The sequence below is a fragment of the Jatropha curcas genome, chromosome 7 (genome assembly GCF_041381405.1).
Source record: "Jatropha curcas cultivar XTBG-Jc1 chromosome 7, XTBG_Jcur_1.0, whole genome shotgun sequence".
NCBI classification, from domain to species: domain Eukaryota; kingdom Viridiplantae; phylum Streptophyta; class Magnoliopsida; order Malpighiales; family Euphorbiaceae; genus Jatropha; species Jatropha curcas.
The window spans coordinates 9,251,278-9,260,405 of record NC_143157.1 but is presented as its reverse complement, the minus strand read 5'-3'; the positions used below and the strand labels follow the sequence as shown (position 1 = coordinate 9,260,405).

The window sequence follows — 9,128 nt, the reverse complement described above, 5'->3', positions numbered from 1 at the left end:
CAGTGTTGAATTTCAAACCTAAGGGTTAAAAAATCTGAGCTATGAATGTTCGTACTAATAGACTTGGTTAAGGGATTCCCTAGGTCCAAACTGGCGAACTATGTATTGTCTGAATGATGGACTTAGTTAAAGGACTGTAAGTCCTGATTAGCTAACTATGAATTGTCTGGATTGATATACTTAGTTGAAGGACCGCTTAACTGATGGACTTTGTTAAAGGACCCTTAAGTCTTGATTGGCAAAATATATATTGTCCAAACTAGTGGACTTAGTTAAAGGACTACTTAAGTCCTGATTGGCAAACTATATATTGTCCGAACTGGTGGACTTAGTTAAAGGACTGCTTAAGTCTTGATTGGCGAACTATGTATTGTCCGAACTGATGGACTTAGTTAAAGGACTACTTAAGTCCTGATTGGCGAACTACGTATTGTCTGAACTAATGGACTTTGTTAAAGGACCGCTTACGTCTGAACTAGAGAATAATGAGAATGCTGAAAAAATTTCTAAGTAAGATCCTTCAGGAAAAACTTAATGTATCATGTCTTTCTTACCCTTGTAAGGCATGATGCATTAAGTGAAAAAACCAAAGGTCTTTTTATTATTTAAATAAATTACTTTACATCTTATTGGGTGGAAATAAAATATGCTCTTTTTACGTTGTTTGCATTCCACGTTCGAGGTAGCTCGGCTCCTTTAATTTTCCTAAGCTTGTATGTGCTTGGGCCTAACTGCTTTGAGACTTCATAGGGTCCTTCCCAATTCTATCCAAGCTTACCTACTCCTACCGAGCCTTTGGTTATCTCTGCCTGTAACACCCGCCGCCCGATCCCGAAAGACCCGACGGTGGATGCCACATTCGGTGCCGGAGGCACCGTCCTAACCTACATATAAATCAAACAATCATATTATGAATTAGAAGTGACTTAGTATTCACAAGTTTAGCAAGTAATAGTATTCTGTTTTGAAAATGATTTGGGAGAATCCTACAGAAAAACTGCAAGAGTTTCCCCTAAAAATAGAAGTTGCCAAACATATGAATACAAAGCACTCCCAAATTCAAACTCCAAACCCCATCAAACTCCAATAACAACACAATAGCACTTCTATAATTTCATAACTCCATAGTTCCTCAATAACATTATAATATTCATCACTTCAATACATTCATTTAAATATATCAACTTCTAATGTTCTAACCATTAAATAAGTCCAAGTTTATCTCCCAATATATATACACCAAAATAATTTACAATAACATGCTTAAGTTATAAATGAAATAATACAGTCTCCAAAAATGTAATACTTATACATGCCATAATTTTTCGTTACATAAAATACTAATCAACTACCAAAAGATCTCTTCAACTCTGATGCTACTCTTCAGGTCTTTAAGCAGCAAGCACAATCTCCAACCTGCGCGTGATAAAATCAACGCGCTGAGTATAAAACTCAGTGGTCCTCATAAAACACAACAAACCAATGTTGTGATGACAACATACTTAAAAACAATCATTTATATACATAAAATCATTAAATTTGAACATGCAGTACATATGCACACCAACACATCATGCTTTAGAAATTCATTTGATATCATAAATAAGTTGTGGTAAATTAAGAGTTATTAACATAATGTGATCTCGTTTATTTCACTTCCTTAAAAAAATATTGTATAAGGGCTCACATACACTTAGGAGAAAAAGAAGCAGATAAGTTTTCATAGCTTATTCATAATGGCCTTAGGTCGCCAACCTTTTCATAACATATAGAGCGCGTCCGCCCTAACATAAGACACCCACGTGCCTAGCATATGATCATAGCTTCTTATCATAATGGCATCAAATGCCGAGCATGCTCATCATACATAATAAAATCAAATCATGCATCAAATTCACACCAAGTATATTAGAGCCCAAAAACATTTCTCATAAAATTCATTTTCTTTAGTCTTCTCATAATAAAAACTTAATTTAAACTTAAGTAATTCATAAAAATTCTCATACTTAAACAAAATGACTTAACATAGAAAATTTCCAGCATAAAAATAACATGGACCTTTGCTGTGTTTTTAAAACATAACCAGAGCTATGGGTATCCAAATTAAATGAAATTAGAGTCGTTAGAAAGCTAAGACTAAATCCTACAAATGTTATGAAGGGATCAAAGCCCAGATCAATATGGAAGATAACAAAACAAAGCTAGGAACACAGACTGACAGACCAGACCTGATTCAGCAGAACCAAGTCCATTGTTTCTTGAATTCCTACTAAACCCCACACTCAAATTAAACCAATATAGAACGAGAGAATTTTCAAGACACAGGGAAACAACTTTTATGAAGAACTCAGAACCTAATCTTGTCATTATAGTGGTCAAAATGGGCACTAAAGTCAGTGATGCATGTGGCCCGACACAAACAGAGTCAGTTTGGGTGTTTCAGCCATAAGTTGAGTTATATATCTCCAAATTGGACACAAGAGGATGGGTTGGAAAGCTAAGCAATAGACCTACAACTTTTATGAAGGACTTAGACACAGATGGAAATTAGAAAGGATTGAAAAATGGTCCTCAATTGCACTCAAAATCACATTTTTCCCAAATTCAGTTTACTTTAGCCATGAAAGGAACATGAACCACAAAGATACAAGGTAGCAATGTCTACCACAACATAAATACTCATCAAACATCATCCAAGAGCATGTAATGGCAACCAAAATTCAACAAACCAATCATTTCATACAAAATCTCAAAATATACACATAATAGCATAAAGGCACAAAATCAAAATTTGAGTAAGGTAAGTGTGTTTATGAACACTAACCTTCAAAACAAGCTTTAACAAGCTTTAATCAAAGCTTCTCAAGCTTTGGTCTTGCCTTTATCCTTATTAGAAGGCTCTCCACCCTCTACATGGAAGAAACTCAAAATCAAACAAAGAAAACAAAGAAAAGAAGTAATTGGAGCATGATTAAGCATGTATATGCTAAAAGACAACTCTAAATCCAAAAATAATTCACTTATCATAAAATCACTTACTTGACCCAAGTAGGAAAATCACCAAATTCCTTGAAATTAGTCACCAAGGATTACTTCTCTAGCTTCACTCTCTAAGATTTATGCCTTAAATCAAGTTGGATGGGTGTTTACTAAGTAGGAATTGAAGAAGAAGAAGAAGAAGAAGAAGAAGGAGAAGAAGGAAACGTGTATGGAGAAGAAGAAGGCAAAAGTTGGTGCTCAATAATTGATAGTTGCTTTATTAAAGCAACTAAGGGGGTATTTTGGTCTTTTCTCCAAATTGGAGGGTATTTTGGTCTTCTCTCCAAATATTCTCCAATTAAATTCCTTCAAAATATTATTTATCTCCACAAAAGTCTCTAATTTATTTCATAAAAATAATTCCTCAATTTTCCTTCATAAAAAAAAAATAATTGCTCAAATTTTCTTACTTAATATAACACCATAATTCACTATTCACTAAGTATCTAAATTCTCCAAAAATATTCCTTACTTACTTTCTACCCATAAAAACCATGCATACATGCTCCAAAAATGTTAAATAAAATATAAAACATAAATAGTAATTTTTTGGACCAAAAATAATACCAACTTCCGGACCGGTGGTACTATTCACAGACCGGTAAACTACTATTAAAACACAGGAAAAAAAATGGGGCGTTACAGTTCTCCCCCCTTAAAGAATTTCGTCCTCGAAATTCACCTGAATTAAACAACTGAGGATGTTGTTGTCTCATAATCTCTTCACTTTCCCAGGTAGCTTCTTCGGTCTTATGGTTTCTCCAAAGAACCTTTACCAATGGAATTCTCTTATTCCTTAGTTCCTTAATTTCCCTAGCAAGTATCCTCACTGGCTCTTCCTCATAAGTTAAATCCGGCTCTATAGTCACAGATTCCACTGATATTACATGTGATGGGTCGGACCGATACCTCCTCAACATAGATACGTGGAAAACATTATGTATCCTATCCAGGTCTGGTGGTAAAGCTAGTCTATAGGCTAATGGACCCACACGCTCAATGATCTCATATGGACCAATGAACCTAGGACTAAGCTTACCCTTTCTTCCAAATCGCAATATCTTTTTCCACGGAGATACCTTAAGGAAAACCTTATCTCCCACTGCATACTCTATATCCTTCCTCTTCAAATCCGCATAAGATTTCTGACGATCTGAAGCTGCTTTCAATCTATCTCTGATAATTCTGACCTTTTCCTCTGTATCCCGAATCAAATCTGGACCTACCATCTTGCCCTCACTCAATTCTGACCAACACAGTGGAGTCCTACATCTCCTACCATATAGTGCTTCAAAAGGGGCCATCTGAATACTCGACTGATAACTGTTATTGTAGGCAAATTCTACAAGTCGAATGTACTTCTCCCAACTGCCCTCAAACTCAATAGAACAAGCTCTTAACATATCCTCCAAAATCTGAATAACCCGCTCTGACTGACCATCTGTCTGAGGATGAAAAGCTATGCTGAAATTCAGCTTAGTACCCAATGTAGCTTCTTCCAAAATCTAGAAGTAAATCTCGAATCTCTATCTGAAATGATGGAAGAAGGAACCCCATGTAATCTCACTATCTCATCTATATACAGCTCTGCATATTGCTCCATGGTGAAGTCGGTCCTAACAGGAAGAAAGTGTGCTGATTTAGTTAATCTGTCAACTATTACCCATACAACATCTTTCTTTTTAGGAGTTAAAGGCAATCCAGTAACAAAATCCATAGTAACCTTATCCCATTTCCACTCTGGAATAGAAGTAGGGTGTAACAAACCAGAAGGAAACTGATGCTCTGCTTTCACTTGCTGGCACGTCAAACACCTCGACACATAATCTGTGATATCCCTCTTCATCGCCGGACATCAATACTGTGATTTCAAATCCTGATACATCTTATTACTGCCAGGATGCATAGCATAGGGACTACTATGAGCTTCCTTTAAGATACTCTTCCTCAGCTCTAAAATTTTAGGCACACAAATCCGATCCCCAAAGTACAAGCAGTCGTCATCTTTAATCATAAATCTCTTTTTCCTTCCATCTCTGACTAGGTCTTTCCATAAGGCAATTGTCTCATCATCCTTCTGTGCATCTCGAATCTGCTGAAGTAGACTAGGTCTAATCATAAGCTCTGCCACGAGTGCACCATTACTAGCTACAGATAATCGCGTATTCATAGCACGTAAAGCAACCAAGGACTTCCTACTAAGTGCATCTGCTACCACATTAGCTTTACCCGGATGGTAATCAATGGTGAAGTCATAGTCCTTAAGTAGCTCTAACCATCTGCGCTGTCTCAGATTAAGCTCCTTTTGAGTAAGCAGATACTTGAGACTCTTATGATCCGTATACAGATGACATTTCTCACCATACAAGTAATGCCTCCAAATCTTCAAAGCGAAGACTATAGCTGCTAACTCCAAATCATGCGTAGGGTAGTTCTTCTCGTGTGGTTTAAGCTATCTAGAAGCATAAGCAACTACCTTGCCCTCCTGCATAAGCACACAACCCAATCCATTATGTGAAGCATCACTATACACATCATACGGTTTACCCGAAATTGGCTGTGTCAACACTGGAGCCTCAGTAAGCATCATCTTAAGCTTCGCAAAACTATTCTGACATTTATCATTCCACTCGAATCTGACATCTTTTTGAAGAAGCCTAGTCAAAGGAGCCGCAATGAGAGAAAATTCCTTGACAAATCTTCTATAATAACCAGCCAATCCTAAGAAACTCCAAATCTCTGTCATATTCTTAGGTGGCTTCCTTTCAAGCACTGCCTCTATCTTCTTCGGATCAACTCTAATACCCTCAACAGAAATAATGTGACCCAAGAAAGCAATCTCAGACAACCAAAATTCACACTTACTCAGCTTAGCATACAACTGTCTCTCTCTCAATATCTGAAGTACAATTCTCAAATGGTGATCATGATCCTCTCTAGTCCGAGAATATACCAAGATGTCATCAATGAACACAACCACAAATTGATCTAAATAAGGATGAAAGATCCGGTTCATCAAATCCATGAACACTGCAGGAGCGTTAGTCAAACCAAACGGCATTACCAAGAACTCATAGTGACCGTAGCGTGTCCTGAAAGCAGTCTTAGGTACATCTGATGCCTTCACCCTTAGCTGATGATAACCTGATCTCAGATCTATCTTCGAGAATACACTAGCTCCTCTCAACTGATCAAACAAATCATCTATCCGAGGCAATGGATACCGATTCTTCACAGTAACTTTGTTAAGTTGTCTGTAATCAATACACAATCTAAGTGATCCATCCTTCTTCTTTACAAACAATACTGGAGCACCCCACGGAGATACACTAGGACGAATAAACCCTTTATCAAACAATTCCTGAATCTGTATCTTCAACTCTTTCAACTCAGCAGGCGCCATCCGATATGGAGCAATGGATATCGGTGCAATACCAGGCATAACCTCAATACCAAATTCAACCTCTCTCTCAGGAGGTAAACCAGGCAACTCCTCTGGAAACACATCCGAAAAATCACATACTGTGGGTATATCATGGACACTAGGAGATTCTGACTCTAGAGCAAGTACACAGGCTAAGTAGGCCTCACAACCATGCTGGATCAATCTTCTAGCAGTAGAAGCAGAAATAACATTAGAGAGGTAATCCGACCTCTCACCCACAACTACAATCTCCTCACCAGATGAAGTCTGGAGTGTAATCCTCTTAAGTCTACAATCAATCATAACTCCATGTCTAGATAACCAATCCATACCCAAGATCACATCAAACTCCCGGAAAGGCAACTCTATTAGATCTCCCAGAAACACATGGCCATAGATTACCAATGGACAATCTGTATACACCCGATTAACTACGACACTATGACCTAAGGGATTAGTAACCTCAATACTATGCTCTAACATATCAGCATGCATATTACCCAATCTACCCACATGTATGCCTAAATATGAATGAGTAGAGCCAGGATAAATCAAAGCATATACAGAAATATCAAAGAGAGAGAATGTACCAATGATAACGTCTGGGGCATCCTACTCCTCCCTAGTCCGGATAGCATACGCTCTGGCAGGTGCTCTGGACTCAAGTTTTTCCACTGTCTCTGAAACTGGCCTCTGACTCCCAGTACCTCCTGTATCACCACGGCCTCTGCCCCTGCCTCTCGAAACATAAGGAGCTGACCTCCCTACCTGAGGAGCTGCACTAGCCAAAGTCATAAGGTAGTCTCGAAGCAAATGCTCTGTAGACCCACATCGAAAGCATGCCCCAGAAAATCTCCTACAAACCCCGGGATGCTTCTTTCCACACTGAGGACATGGCGGAATATCAATCCATGTAGCACCTCCACCACTAGCAACAGATGTGGTCTGTGGAGCTACTCTGCCATGAGTACCCTGTCCATGTCTCTGAATAGGTCTAGACCAGGTCTGTGATGGACCCCTGTGCCTCTTACTACTAGACTGAGCCCCAGAAGTCTGTCCAGATACCATACCCTGAACCCTCTTTTGTTGACCCTGCTGACTCCGTTGCCTCCTAACCTGCTGCTCATTCCTCACTTCCTCAACCTCTAAAGCTGCCTTCACTAGGGAAGACAATGATGTATGAGGATGAGCAACCAAATGCATGCGATATTCATCATGCAAGCCTTTCCTGAAGCGCTTGCATCTATCAGACTCAGTAGGAATCATCTCCGTAGCATACCTGCTCAATCGGATGAACTCTCTCTCATATTCAGCCACAGACATTTTGCCGTGTTTTAATGCTAAAAACTCTGCTTTACGTTGGTCAATGTAAAGCTCCCCAATATATTTCTGTCTGAACTCAGAAAGAAAGAAGTCCCAAGTCCTCTGCTCAGCACTAACTGTCCGTGATACAGTATCCCACCACTGGTAAGCTTCCTCTCTCAATAAGGAAGTGGCACAAACCAAACTGTCTACAGGTGAGCACTGCATCTGCTCCAATATCCTCTCCACAGACTGGAGCCAATACTCTGCTGCAGAAGCCACATCATCCTTTCTACCCATAAACTCAACAGCTCCATATTTCCTCAGTTTCTCAATAGGGGGACGAACTGGAACAGGGGCTGGAGCAATTGGAGCCTGGGGAACAGCTCCTGCTGCTTGCCTCAAAGCAGCAACTAACTGCTGAACAAATGTATCCTGATTAGGCCCAGCAGGACCTGCAGCAGCTTGCCCCACCCTCGAGGCGTGCTCTGCATCAGAACCCACAGCACCACTAGTGGCATCACCAACAGGAATACCACCAATAGGAGGGACATAACTATCCACCTCCTCATCTGACAGATGTTGAGACATCACTCAACTCCTACAAAGACCAAAAGGTTCGCATCAGAGAGAAGTTCCAAACCAAATCAATATGGCATGTATTTAACTTAAATTACTCATAGTCTCACTTCAAAATAGATAAATGCCTATATATGCATATAGTCCAAGAACCGCCTAAACCTATGCTCTGATACCACTAAATGTAACACCCGCCGCCCGATCCCAAAAGACCCGACGGTGGATGCCACATTCGGTGCCGAAGGCACCGTCCTAACCTACATATAAATCAAACAATCATATTATGAATTAGAAGTGACTTAGTATTCACAAGTTTAGCAAGTAATAGTATTCTGTTTTGAAAATGATTTGGGAGAATCCTACAGAAAAACTGCAAGAGTTTCCCCTAAAAATAGAAGTTGCCAAACAAATGAATACAAAGCACTCCCAAATTCAAACTCCAAACCCCATCAAACTCCAATAACAACACAATAGCACTTCTATAATTTCATAACTCCATAGTTCCTCAATAACATTATAATATTCATCACTTCAATACATTCATTTAAATATATCAACTTCTAATGTTCTAACCATTAAATAAGTCCAAGTTTATCTCCCAATATATATACACCAAAATAATTTACAATAACATGCTTAAGTTATAAATGAAATAATACAGTCTCCAAAAATGTAATACTTATACATGCCATAATTTTTAGTTACATAAAATATTAATCAACTACCAAAAGATCTCTTCAACTCTGATGCTACTCTTCAGGTCTTTAAGCAGCAAGCACAATCT

At 38.8% G+C, this 9,128-nt stretch overlaps 1 pseudogene; it reads right to left on the bottom strand.

The window, feature by feature from the left end:
• Positions 1-5,183: 5,183 nt before the first annotated feature.
• LOC149494673 (uncharacterized) lies at positions 5,184-8,356 on the bottom strand (annotated as a pseudogene).
• Between the last annotated feature and the right edge of the window lie 772 nt (positions 8,357-9,128).